Here is a 15,063-nt window from a genome sequence, read left to right on the forward strand (position 1 = left end):
GCAAGGATGCCATTCTGGCTGGAATGGAGTGAACAGGGAGGACAGTGGTGGGAGGTGAAGTTAGAAAGGAGGGCAGAGGAGGTAGTCCATTCAAGGCCTCCTTGGAGCAGGAGTAAGAAGTTTGGAGCTTTTCCTAAGTGTTTAGTGGGCAAAACTTACCAGAAAATCCGTCCTAAATTTTTGCCCTAAAGGCTAAGCAAAGGAAGAGATTATCAGCTTATATAAATGAAGAGCCTGTGGGTAGCTTGGCTTCAGATGTGGCTTCATCTAACTCAATGACTAGCTCATGGGATCTCTCAGCTCTGCATCAGCTGTACTCCCAGGCTTCACATGGTTGCTTCCTAAAACCCAACTTGTTTTTTTGTTTGCTTGTTTTTTTAAAAGGCTATAGCAATTTGGTTTTCAAATATTCTTTCCTTACAATACCAGCTAAAAAAAGAAGAGTGTCTCCTCTGATAGATGGCTTAGAATATGGAGAGGATAGGGGAAGAACTTCTTCCTCAGGAGCCCTAGCAACTGTTTTCTTTTCTCATTGGATTAGATGCCATCTTGGATCCACTCCTGAATCAACTCTATGGCCAGTGAGATGGTATTCTCTTATTGGCTTAGACCAATTAAACCCATTCCTAGGGCTAAGGGTATCGTCAACCCCAACCATACTGAATAGCTTAGATTGGGGAAGGAGTTGACTCTAAAGAAAAATCCGGGTGTCTTGGCAGAAGGCGGTGGGGGCAGGGGAATCCACACATGATGGACAGCAAAAATTATTACTAGACCAGGACTGGGCACACTACAGCCTGTGGGCCACTTGCCACCCACCACCTATTTATTACAGCCTAGAAATGAAGAATGGTTTTTACATTTTTAAATGATTGAAAAAATATTTAAGAAATTGTATTTTATGACACATGAAAATTATACCAAATTTAAATTTTGGTGTCCACAGTAAAAGTTTCACTGGAACACATTTTGCTCATTTATTTATGTATTGTCTACAGCTGCTTCTATGCTACAGTGAGAATAGTTACAAGAGGGATCATATGGCATGCAGAGCTTAAGTAAAGCCTATTTACTGTCTGGCTCTGTACAGAAAAAGTTTGCCAACCCCAGTACTAGACAGCATAAGGAAAAAAAAATATGTGGGGTGTGGGAGTAAATGGCTAACCCAACTGAAAATTGAAGAGGTGGGTACATTTTCAGGCCTGGCTAGAACTAGGGACTTCTAATGTGGTCCCCAAGATTTTTCTCTCTGTCTCATTCTTATTTTCACTCTTGCTCTTACACATTCTTCCTTTTCTGCCATCCCTCAGCTCTGCTTTTTTCTAGGTTTGTTCTGTTGGCAGGAATATTCTTTCCAAGTGGTAGCAAATATACCACTTGCAGCCTAGACTTAAGTTGTTCTTTCGTTTAGTGAACCCAGAAAGTATGTATTTCCCAAGAGCGTTAGCAAAAGCCCAGAGGAAAATGCTGATAGCTCTGCCTTGGAACTAGAGCTCACTGATGGAGTGGATCTCAGGGCCTGGAGAGGGAAGGTTTTTGATTAGCAATGGGTGATGTGCTCAGTCTTGTATCTGAGGTCCTAAAGCCAAAGTACAGATAGCCGCATTAGTGGAGAATGGAAAATTCTCCAAAGGGAAAGATGTTAGAAGACAAAAACCATCAGAGGTTTGCTAAATAACCCCCGCCTTAAATTATTTAAAAGGTTAATTTGTTTTCATAGATATTAATCAAATCACTGATTTTATTTCAAGAAGATTGTTTTAAAAAGTATTTTTTTTAGTAGATGTGTATGGTAAAAATGTGTTGAGGGATGCCTGTTTCAAATGTTGGAGAATTGTGTAGGATCTATTCTGTGATAAGTAGCTGACATTGTAAAGTAGATTTGTTTTCCCCAGAGCTGGTTCAAGGGAATCTATGTCTGCTTATCCAGTCGAAGCATGAAACAAAAGGGAATGTTTTCACAGCAAACAGCTTTTCAGAGAGAACAGTTGCTTGGGCAGTTTTTAGGAGCAATGGGATTTAGAAGTGGTGGAAAATACATAAAGCCCAAATACCTGATGAAACTTGTCAACACTTTTAATTCTACATCTGTTGTTGATCACACTGTGGGACTTGTTAATATGTTTATGATCATGTTGCCACAATGGAAAACACCAAGTTAAATTGTCATGTCTAGTCAGGTAGGGCACCAGGTCCTTCATGTCTATTTGATGACAAACAATTCCACTAAAACATGGCTGGGTTATTTCATTAATATAGCTCATAGAAAACCTTTTGTTAGGTTTTGTTATTCTTTGTGCCCCCAGGCATAAGCAAGTAGAAGAATTCAAGACATTTAAGCCAAGGAAGTGGCATAGTAATTAGCTCCCCCATTAACAAAACATCAGTTTTGTGTGAAGTGCTAGTAGGGTTGTCATCTCTCATCTGGTTAGCAAGGGAACAGAAAAGCTGGCTTTTTGATATGGAATGTGCTAGGGTTCAGGTACTTGCTAAGCACTTCTTGTTGTTAAAATTGAGAAAATACTGGGGGATATTTACTATCATATTGAGATTAACGTTTCCTGGCAACACTAACGTAAACCTTTTAAACAATAAAATAGATTTTTTTCTCTAATCTGTAATATGTCTGCCTTCCTCCTTCCCCCACAGGTTTGCCTTTGAATGAGTTATGAATGAGAAGTATAGTTACCATCCAATATAGCCTACTTGGCTTGACAACACCATGCGGGAAATTTCATGCATATCTTACTTAAAGTACTTGATACTTGGGGCACCTGGATGGCTCAGTTGGTTGAGCATCCAGCTCTTGATCTTGGCTCAGGTCTTGATCTCTGTTCAGATCTTGATCTCACAGTTGTGATTATGGAGCCTACTTAAAAAAAAAAAAAAAATGGATTTCATGCTTAACCAGAATAACTGAATAAAATCCATTTAAAGTAATCAAAGAAAATGAAATTTAGAGTTGCACAGACAATTGCCATTTGTAAGCTTTAAGTAACTGAACTACCATAGACTTCAGCAAACCCAGACCTCTGAAGGATCATGTCTGATTACTTTTGTATACCAAGTGCCTAGCTCAGTGCCTGGTACAAAACAAGCACCACATAAATGAAAACATAAAACCCTGTCTCTCCATGCACATACCAATTTTTATTTTGTTGTTATAGTTTAGGGTATGTCCTAACTTCCACACTAAAAACCATGGTCCATGAAAGCAGAATCTATTATGAAACGTGGTATAGTTCCTTTCATGTCTGGTATGCATGAGATATCTATTTTGAAGTGAATATTTGGCATTTATTACATCTAAAATATAAAGGAAGTAGAAAATGTTGTATATATTTTGATTTCCTTTTAATAATGGCTTATTTTCTCATGAGAACTATTTTTTATTGTCTTCATTAATGATCTGGACAAGGTAGAGGGATTTAAGCAGATGGTACCCATAGCTGCTCTTTTATTCTCAAACATTTAAAATAAAATGAAGGGTGGGATAAAGTTGTAAAACAGGAAGGCACGGAATCCCAAGTTGAAATACTCTCTGGTGTTTTTCAGCTGCATTATTTGGGAATGATCTTTCCCCTAATGTCTACTGGTTGGAAGATCAAGTGAGAAATAACTCTCTCAGATGGATACCTAGGTAGAAAAGGAATGTCCTGATGAGACAGATTCTAAGAATGTATTTACGAGATTTGACTATGGGTAGAAAATAAGAAATGAGAGGCAATGGGGAAAATGAAAGGAATGGACATCTATAAAAACAATCCAGATGGTAGATATTATAGCCCAAAGAGGAAAAACCAAAACCAAAACAAAAGTTTTACAGAATTTTATAGCAAAATGTGACGCAGTAAACTCATGCCATTTGCGTTTTTAGTTTCCTGACTATAAACATAATGAGATTAGGGCAGTGCCCATTTTTGCTTACCTACTACAATGCCTGGCATATGGTAGGTACTTCACAAATATTTGATGAATGAATAAATGATTTCTAGAGTAAGAAGCCTAGTCTCAAACTCTGGATAGCCTTATTACTGAGTTATCAAAAATATGAGGACAGAAAAACACCCCGAGTTACTAAGCACTGGGAGGAAATTTAACATTTTTTTGTAGTCCTGGTTTTTTCTTGCAGGGTTTCTCTCATTTGCAATTTTATCTGCCTTCTCAAAGCTCTTATTCTTTTTTACATAAAAAAATTGCAAATACTTGCAAAAGTATTGCTTAAGGAGAGCAACTTTCTTTTCAAGATACATATAGACTTCTGGTAGTATGAACATACACTTTGAATAATTAATTTTTTTTTTAGATTTGTATAACACCTTCCCACTAGAGAATATTGTTTTGGTTTAAGAATTTCCACATTTTTGTAAACAGAACAAAATCAGTCTCCTTTGTGGCAAGGACTTGAAAAAAGAATTATTCCCAAATAGGTCTCATTAAGACAACAAAATCAATTTACGTCCCAAGAGCTTCTCTCTCTGCACCATCTTGTAGCAATCCCATCTGTTTTTGACTGTTGGTGTAACAGTTAAAGTAATCTTTTAAGTTAATACACAGCAACAAGCTAATTTAGCAGACATGGTAAAACAATATGTTTTTGTAAAAGTTTGCTTGTCAGATTTGATGGAGCTTGAGTAAGAAAAATGGTAAAGGAAGATGTAGCCATTAAAATTAATGTTTACCTTTACAATTAATATCTGTAACAGCTAAGGAAAGAGCCATCATAAACAGATGATTTAAAATGGATAACATGCTCCTAAATGCTCATTGCACAGGACATAGCCCAGCACTTAAATTTATTGTCAGTGAAATAATAAGATAGGCTCACTTGTGTTCCTGGTACTATGCTAGACTCAAAGAATAATGTCTTGAACTTCCTCCTCTTTCTTGACCTCTTCCCATAAAGCATATGGGTTACTAAGAACCAAACAAGTCTATACCATTTTTCAAGCTGACTGAGCATTTAATATAAACAAACCTTGTGATTTTTTGCCCGTCTATGAGTAAAACCTTGCCAGAGTATTTTATATTTTATGTTTATGTTTAAACATAATCATTATTTTTTGCCTTCAGAATTATCTTAGCAAGTGCTATAAATTTAAGATATGCAAATATGTATCGAACAGGTACTATCTACAACGTGAGATGAAATATGACAGGAAGAGTGAGAGTTATCTAAATCATTTCTAATTTCAAAAAGATTAGGAAGAATTTCATTTACCTCACTTGAAAATTAAAGAAATGACATCCACATTGCCACTTTTAAAAGATGTAAAGCACAGATGATGTAATTGTGTGTTAAAGTATGTGTCAAGTACTATACAAATAGAGGATATTGTTATGATATCTGTAATTCATAATACTAAGTGAATATTGCTAAATGTTTTCAAAATTCTTTTTAACTAAATTACTTTAACTCCTAAATTTCAGAGCCAACATTGAGGTGTTTCCTGGAAATTTTTGAATTTGGAAAAATTAGCAAGGACTATATTTAGGTTGGAAGCTTTTAGTTCAAAGTATCAGAAACCCTAAACTCAATCTGATTTAAATAACAGGCATTTGTTATTTAACAAAACAAGCTATACACAGTTACGGAAAAATCATCCAGAATCTTCTTTGCCATGCTTTTTCCTTGCCTTCTCTTAGATCCTTAGACAAGATTACACACAGGGACGCCTGGGTGGCTCAGTTGGTTAAGCAGCTGCCTTCGGCTCAGATCATGATCCCAGCATCCTGGGATCGAGTCCCACATCGGGCTCCTTGCTCAGCAGGGAGCCTGCTTCTCCCTCTGCCTCTGCCTGCCATTCTGTCTGCCTGTGCTCACTCTCTCCCCCTCTCTCTCTGATAAATAAATAAAATCTTTAAAAAAAAAAAAAAAGATTACACACAGAGGGAAAAAAGGGACAGTCTCTCTCTGCCTCTTAATAGGAGTACAGAATTCTTTCCTAGAAGCCCTCAACAGACTCTGCCTCAGGTTTGCTGACAAGAATGATGTTGCAAACCCAGTCATGTCAATGAGAACAGGACTCCCAGGGCTGGCTTAGACAAACGAGGCTCTAATCCTGGATCGTGACCAGGGCCCATGAGCAGACTAGAGATTCCCTCAGAAAGGGTTCGGGGAAGAACATTGGGTAAATAACCAACAGGATCCATTACAACTGGGTCTGGGTTCTTTGGCCCCTTCTCACTGATTTTTCATTTACTCACTCTTAATTTTCTCTTGTTTTAATTAACTAATGAGTTTATTATTTCTCTGGGAGTGATTCTTCAACTTCAGATTCATGTTGCCAAGATTCTACTAGATCTCACAAATTTGATGTTAATAAAACAAATCTCATCATTTAAACTTTTAAGCCTATATTTCCTTGAATTCTGTTAGTAATAGCACCATTTTCCCAGTGTGGTACTTTTAAAATCTAGCCTCAAATTCTTTAGCACTCCTCCCATTAAAGGAGGTGGGATTCCAAATTCTTTGGCACTTCTCCCATTAAGGGGTGGTTTTATATCCCTACCCTGTGAATTTGCATAGGTTTAACCACCTTTGACCAATAGACTACAGTGAAAGTGAGGGAATGTGACTTCCAAGGCTCATAACAGGCAATGAACTGCTTCCTTATTATATTGGGACACTAGGTCTTGGAGCCCTAAAGCACAAAGTAAGAAGTCTGACTTTCCTCCGGCAGCCATGGAGGCGCCACATGGATTGCCTCCAGGAAAAACAGAGACAGAGAGAGGCACCATAAGCTCTAGCCATTAGTCACATTAGACTAGGTACCAGACATGAGAGTAAAGAAGCTTCCAGTGCTTGCAGCCCCCAGCCATCAAGTTAATCCCAGTCATTTCAATTTTTCTGGCTGAAGCTCCAGATATTGTAGAGCAGGGATAGGCCATCCCAACTGTGCCATGTTCAAATTCTTGACCCACAGAATTCATGAGTGTGGAAGATTGTGTCTTCCAAAGATGATTACAACAAAACTTCCTATGCTAGATGGTCTTTCCTGGCTCTCCTCCTATGGAGTGGTAAGATCTAGGTCCCCTACTCTTGAATCTAGATAGGCTCTCAACTGCTTTATCAATTGAGTATAGAAGAAATGCTGCTTTGTGGCTTCTGAGGCTAGGTTATAAAATGCCTTGCAGCTTCTGCCTTGATCTCATTCTCTCTAGATGTTCCCTTTTGGAATTCTTCCACTCAAAGTCCAGGTATCATGCTGAAGGACATTCAAGCCCCATGGGGAGGCCACTTGTAGGTGCTGTAGTCAGCCATTCCAGCTGAGTCCAGCCGTTCAATCAGCCCGGCCCAGGTAGCAGATATGTGAATAAATAAGTCTCCAAATAGCTCTGGGTCTGACTGTTCAAGTCATTCTCACATGTTAGAGACTTCTTAGATGGGGCTCCAGACATTACAGAACTGAGACAAGCCATCCCCACTGTGCCCTTCTAAAGTCCTGCTATCTTTTTGTGGATGGACTGATGGGCAAATGGATGGATGGATGATAGATGGTTGGATAGTCATGGATGCCTAATGCCCTACACACACAAACCACTGAGTGAAAGCATTTCAGTGAGCATGACAGCCTGTGGCGGGAGCATATGTGTGTCTGTCTGTGTGGACAGAATCTTTACACTTTAAGATTTGGAACTATGCAAGACAATGTCATGGAAACAATGAAGCTGAGGACAGAGCCACATCTGGATTTCAAATCTCAGGATGTGTGGAAGGCTGTGCTTAAAGGCCTTGAAGAGTTATCTATTCAGGCCTTGGTTTAGTAAAGCACTGAGCAAGTTGAAAAATATATATATATATAATCTGGTAGTACATAATCTAGTAGTACACATAATCTAGTAGTACAATAAAATAATTTTGTCTTGCAACATCAAGTTTGGGGTGGCTCGTTAGGCAGCAGTGGATATCCAAAACAGTGAGCATAATTAGTTGGTTCTTGTCTTAAGCCACTAAGGTCTAGGATGTTTTGTTATGCAATAATAGACAACAGAAAACAAGCCACTCGAGGCTGAAAATGTTTCACTCACCCTTTTCTTTTACTACATGTTCACTCAGAATTCTTTTTTATTTTTTTTAAGATTTTATTTATTTATTTGACAGAGGGAGAGTGAGAGAGTACTAGCAGGGGAATGACAGAGGGAGAAGCAGGCTTCTTGCTCAGTGGGACTAGATCCCAGAACCCTGGAATCACAACCCGAGCCAAAAGTAGATGCTTAACTGACTGAGCCGCCCAGGTGCCCCACACTCAGAATTTTTTATTCCAAGAACTCTACTTCTGCTATGTTCCTTGAATTTATCTACTCCTTTTTATTATCACTACCACTGCTTTGTTCAGGTCTTTTGGCCCTTTTTCAGATAATCACAATAGTCTCCTAACTGATCTCTCTGCTTCCCAGTTCTCCTTTCCGCAATTTCTCTGTACCATTTGCGCAGTCTGTCCCATGTGCTGCCATCAGGGTTTTCACTGTAAACAGGACTGAATGATCTGTGCAGGAGCTCAAGAACTTGGAGTGACTCCCCACTGCACACAGGAGAAAGTCCAGAGATCCCCACAATTTTATGTTCTAGCCAGAGCAGTTGTGTAGCACTCTCTGCATGTGCCTGTCTTTGTCTTTATTCAAGATATGTCTTTTGCCTTGGGGTCCTTCTTCCACAGTGTCTACTCCTCAGAGTCCAGTTCAAACCCTACTGTCTTTCAATTTGGTCACTAAGGCTTCTTAAAACTCCTAAGGGTAGAAGTTGTTTCATATCCCTAGAAGACTTCATTTGTACCACTAATAAAGAGTTTATCACATCTGCTTCTTATTACAATTATCTTTGTAAAAATTATATCTTCTCTCACCATCTTAAGATCTCCCAAAGACAAGAATTAGTTTTATTCACTTTAAAACTTATAATCTGGGCCATCACATAGTTATTACTCAATAAATATTAGCTAAAATGAGTGGAATCATTGGGGTGCCTGGGTGGCTTAGTTGGCTGAACATCTGACTCTTAGTTTCTGCTCAGGTCATGATCTCAGGGTCATGGGATGGAGCCCCATGTTCGCTCCATGCTCAGCACAGAGTCTGCCTGAGATTTTTTCCCTCTCCCTCTCCTCCCCCCCCCCATAAATAAAATCTTTTAAAAACAGGAATGGAATCATTTATTTATTCTGTGTGTTATCAGCAGATTCCTTTATCACACATTGATGCTTCAACTAATTCCTTGTATTAGTTCCCAGAATTGTCATAATAAATTACCACAAACTTGGTAGTTTGAAACAACAAACTCTCCCAGTGCTGGAAGCCAGAAGCTTGTAATTGAAGTGTGGCAGGGCTCTACTCTCTTGGAAGTTCTAGAAGGAGTCTGCTTCCTGCCTCTTGTAGCTTCTGATTGCTGTCTGATATTCCTTGGTACTCCTCGGCTTGTGGCCACATCACTCCAATCTCTGCCTCTGTCTTCACATCACTTCTCTGTGGGTCTGTATCCGCAATCTCTTGCCTCTATTTTGTAAGGACTCTCTTCAGTATCTTTCACCCAGTATCATTTACAGTAGAAGGTAATATTCATTGTGATGAGGAAACAGAAGGCTGGCTGAGGACAAAGTAAAAGGCTGACACCTTGCAACCGCCGCCCCCACCCCCAGTCCTGGGTGGGACATATTCTGACATTCTTTAGGAATCTCCCAGCTATCATAATAGCTTGCTAAAAAGGGCAAAAATGACCTTGGCAATGGCAAGGCCTCTGGTGTCCAGTATCTTGTAGGTCCTTTTTAACATATGAAAGTTCTATTGAAACCTCCGTTTTCCTTACTTCCCCAACCCCCATGGTACATAAGCTGCCACCTCTCATACCCGGGCAGCAGCTCTTCCTGCCCACGGGTCCTGTCCCCGTGCCTTAATAAACCACCATTTTGCACCAAAGATGTCTCAAGAATTATTTCTTGGTCATCGGCTCCGGACCTCACCCCACCAAACCTCATGTATATTCTAGAACTTCATCAGTTGGTTCCAGGGATTTGATGTGAATCTTTTTAGGGTCAGGAGTGGTATTTTTGGGACTACTACACTCCTTAAAGCTACTGAGATTTGCTTTCTTTATTATTTCTTTTCCTCAGAATTCTGACTGAATTGTAAATGTTTGCAGATTCTTTTTCAAGTTTGCATTTTGCCTTAAATCTCCTACCAGTTCCTCCTGCTTTTAAGTATTATGAATAATTATCCATCATATGTGTATTTTAGTGGCAGTAAAATATACATTTTAGGGGACCTGGGTGGCTCAGTGGGTTAAGTCTCTGCCTTTGGCTCAGGTCATGATCTCAGGGTCCTGGATAGAGCCCAGCATCCAGCTCTCTGCTCAGCAGGGAACCTGCTTCCTCCTCTCTCTCTGCCTGCCTCTCTGACTGCTTGTCATCTCGGTCTGCCAAATAAATAAATAAAATCTTTTTAAAAAATAATAAAATTAAAAACAAGTGATGTAGCAACAGCCAGTTATCAGTTTATAAAATTATATATATATATGTGTGTATACACACACACACACACACACACACACACATATATATATATATACACACAGACACACATATATATAAATTTTATCTCATTGGCCTTTTCCTGGCTTTCACTAATAAATGTTGGAACAAATAAAATTTGTTTGCTGCACACGCCTGCTGAGTCAGCTTTTGGATTTCCAAACAAAGCATAAACTTCAAAATGCATGGCAAGCAAGCCATTATCTCTTTTACAGGCAAAAAGAACTAGAAGAGAATAGTAGTTAGAAATCCCTCATATGCATGTAACAGAAAACCAACTCACAATGGCCTAAATAAATGGAAATTTGTTTTTACAGTGTTGCTGTTGGCCATTTGCTGAGATTAGTTAATGATCTCTTCTTAGATTCTCATGAATTTTCCTCAGCATCAAGAGTTGGCTTCCCCAGCAGCTCTCAACATCATATCTATGTTCAAGGCAGGAAAAAGAGTACACTTGTTATATTTGCTTCTGTTAATAAGAATAAAAAAGCAAATGCCTTTCTAAAGTCCTCAGCAGACTTACAGTTTTATCTTATTGGCCTGAGCTTCTCCTGGTTTTAAGGAAACAAGGAAATTAGTATTTATCCTCTATAGTGAAGGTGGCAAAAGCAGAAGTGTTTGGAATATTTTGCTAGAACAGCCAAAAACCAGATTCTGCCTTAGACCAGAAGCTGATCATGTTATAGAATTAGCATCTTGAGGCTTATTTATCAAAGACCGAACTGGTCCTGAAATTAAAAAAAAATTTTTTTTAAATTAACATATAACGTATTATTTGCCCCAGGGGTACAGGTCTGAATCGCCAGGCTTACACACTTCACAGCACTCAGCATAGCACATACCCTCTCCAATGTCTATAATCCAACCACCCTCTCCATACTGGTCCTGAATTTTAAGTCTCATGTAAGTTGGCCACAGAAAGCATTTGGTAAATATTAAAGTTTATTTATTTATTTTAGAGATTTATTTATTAATTTTGGGGGTAGGGAGAGAGAGCACATGTGTACACATGAGTAGAAAGAGGGGCAAAGGGAAAGAATCTTCAAGCAGACTCCCCACTGAGCGTGGAGCCCCGCAGTGGGGCTTGATCTCACAAACCATGAGATCATGCCATGAGCTGAAAGCAAAAGTCAGATGCTCAGTTACTGAGCAAACTCCAAAACAAAATAAAAAATCTAGAATAGTTTTCATCACTTGAGTGGCCTGCAAATCACCTCCTCTCTTTTTTGCAAATGACAAAATAATCACATCAAAGAACTTCATTTGCTCATGAGAGTTAAAGGACAACTCTATGTCAAGAATTGGGAAGGTCCCAAGATTTTACCTTACTTGCGGGGAAATAGGTTAGCCTGCTACTTAGATGGAAGTAAGAAGACACGAGACTTCTGGGTCAAAGACAAAGGCCTTTATTACTCATAGCATTAGCAGTAGCTGGAGTATCAGTATTTTCTTGCTCCACCTTCCCTGATCTCCCCTGAACCCCTGTTCCTACAGGGAGATGTGAAAAGGGTCAGATGACATCTGCACCATTCAGTTGGAGTAGGAGCCCTCAGTTTATGGAACCCAAATCTTTTATATTGAGGAGTAAATTTATCTGCCCTTAGCTCTTATCTCTACCTTCCAAAGATGTTTGCAATGAAACATCCTTGAAGTGGTGTTCTCAAAAAAGGCCGTTGGTTTCTGTGCTTGCAAGACATGGAGAAATATAAAAATACCCCAGAAACTGTTACCAGCATTCTAGTCCATCACACACACCCTTATCTGCTATTCTACTCTAATCAGACAGTACCACCACTATTACAAGAATCAACAAACTTCGCTTGCATAAGACATACTAATTTTGGAAGCTTGCTTATTCTTTTTTAATGTAGCCCATGATGGTCATGTACTCCAGGGTCCAGCCCCCCCATCACCTCCCAATCCTTCGTTCCGTGGCTTCCAATGTATCCATAGATACTTTCACTAGCATCGAGAGAAGTATTACTTGCAAATTTGTGTACTGAGTAAGTTCTTTAACTGAAAGACAAAGATTCTGACCTGAGCAAAGAATAGATAAATTATACTCTCAATAATGAGCATGGTACTAATTAAATCTTTGGACAACTGAGAGTAAGAATTTATCTGCTCTATAAAAAGAATGATGAATGATTTGGGGTCATGGTATGCTAGCTTGAATTAAATGGATTATGGATGAATCTGATTGTAGAAGCATCACAGAAGGTTATATTTTTTAACTGATCAATATAACTGCCCACTGACAAAAAATAATTATTGGATTTCTGTAGAAAGCATAGTATGTTACTAGCCGGATGCAACTTTTTAATTTTTTCTGAAGGCTGGAAATGGATTTTATTTTATTTTTTGAAGATTTTATTAATTTGAGAGAGAGAATGAGAAAGGCCGAGAGTATGAGAAGGGGGAGGGTCAAAGGAAGAAGCAGACTCCCTGCTGAGCAGAGATCTGGATGCAGGATTCCATCCTTCCTGGGTCTCCAGGATCAGGACCTGAGTCGAAGGTAGTCATTTAACCAACTGAGCCACACAGGCACCTGAGGAAGTAGATTTTAAAAAGTTAAATTTACTCTATTTTTACCACAGGTATAGACTAAATTCTTTGTTGATGACAACATCTCTGGAAAAAGAAAACTACCCAGTTATCCTTAAGCTACAAAGGGAATCATACAGTTTATATGGTAGAGAAGCCCTTTCAACATTTTATTAAGCATCTATGAAAAAGTGGGCTAAAGAGCTTCCAGTAGAAATTTCAGTAGTACCAAGAAATAGCAGTACTAGAAAGGCTTTCATTTTAAGATCAGGACACACTCTGTAACATTGTTTGTCAATGAGCATTTTGTGAGTGGTCGTCTACCAGTAAATCATCATTCATGGTCAACTAAAAGGCCTTTAAAAAAACTGGTTCTGCATCCCAGGATCCAGTCTATTCATTTATCAGGAATCATGACTGAGAAAAGAATGTATCTGGAATGGTAGTTTCTTCCACCACACTCTTCCAGCATGTTTTTGATAGATTCCTGTGGGGATCTAGATGTTCAAGGATTTGACAGGTAGCTTTTCCGCACAAGAGGTCAAGGACCTTGTTCTGAATACCTATCTAGATGAACACTTCCACAAGCATGCTGATGTATCTGGCCTCATATATTCCTATTCTACAGCCAATTCTGTTTCCTTCCCAGCCACTCTCTAAACCACTAACTCCTTTTTCACCCCATGGCTGGTTTCCCCTCTTCAGACCTTGTTTTCTTTCCACCTGTGGAAGCCATCTATTTTCGCCAACCCAAGACTCACCTTACTTCCTCCAAGATTGTCTTTTCTTTGCCTGCCTTGACGTCGTGGTTATACTTTCCTACACCATCACCTCACATTTTGTTGTTGCTGTATCATTTCTGTTTTCTACCCCTCCCCACCCCCAGAAAGTCTCAGTGTCTATTATAATGCGAGGTACTTCATGTTTAAAAATATTTTTCTTGCAAAATGTATGCCTTGTAAGTCCACCAAGAGCGAGGAGGTGAAAACAAAAGCAAGAAAAAGCAGGCTAATCACTCTGAGATCAACAGGGCAGCCGAAGAGATTTTCACTCTTGTATGAGTCATGCTCGCAGCAGTCTGCCAAAGGCAGGGAAGCTTGATGCCACAGCAGTGTGAAAGAAGGATTAAAAGCAGTTTCATTTCCATATTCTTAGGAAACTCAAATTCAGTTTTTTTCTCATTGAGATATTGGTGCTCTGTCAATGCCACGTATTTGAGAGTGGTATTGTATACCAGGACAATGGATGGCCATACTTTTTTTTTCTGGAGTAATGTTTATATTTGTTTTAAAAAGGATGCTCGCACCTGTACCACCTGTTTGGCAAAGAAGAAGCTATACTTACACAAGCCAATATGAGCAAAAAGGGGAGAGGATGCAAGAAAAGAGGGGTGATCCAAACATATGCGTTTATCCAGTGAAGAGACGGGGGGAGAAAGTGTTGTAAAGTTGTAGCTCTCCAACTTTAGGCACAGAAGAATCATAGGTATAGTTTATTTTAAAAAAAAAAAAAAAAGATTCCTGAGCCTCAAGCCAGATCTACTAGAAAAGAATTGGCTGGGGGGTGGGGGGAGGACAGGAATCTGCATTTGAAGTATTTACGAAAAATCAGGTTTTTATCCAGAAGGTCTAAAGACCACACTTTAAGAAATAGCATGACTTTGGAAGACCACTAAACCCAGTTCAGTCACATTTCAACAGTGCGGACATAACCATTCTAAGCCTGTGTTTTTGGTCCGAAGAAAGTAATATGGACTCATCTCCTGGGGCTTTTAGGAAGTTTGAAGTGGAGGAAACTGCATGGTGCCTGGCACAGGGTATCTTTGGAAATATTTAGAGTTTTAACATTTTAGAAAAGGTAATACATGTATCTATCTAAAATAATCCTCCATTTGAAGTGATGTGAATGGGCAGAATCTCTTTCACACAGACTGGCATGTGCAGTACAAAGTTGAATGTCTGTTCTTTTATTTCTGTATTTGTGGTGATGCAAAAGCATT

At 39.1% G+C, this 15,063-nt stretch overlaps 1 long non-coding RNA gene across 1 annotated transcript; it reads right to left on the reverse strand.

Moving 5' to 3' along the window:
• Positions 1 to 12,836: 12,836 nt before the first annotated feature.
• On the reverse strand, positions 12,837 to 14,104 carry LOC309849678. Its single transcript, XR_014303833.1, has 2 exons — positions 13,826 to 14,104; positions 12,837 to 13,068 (listed from the first exon to the last, which is right to left on the reverse strand). It is a non-coding gene; the product is annotated as an uncharacterized lncRNA (long non-coding RNA).
• Between the last annotated feature and the right edge of the window lie 959 nt (positions 14,105 to 15,063).

Source organism: Mustela nivalis, assembly GCF_964662115.1.
Source record: "Mustela nivalis genome assembly, chromosome: 16".
Lineage (NCBI taxonomy): Eukaryota > Metazoa > Chordata > Mammalia > Carnivora > Mustelidae > Mustela > Mustela nivalis.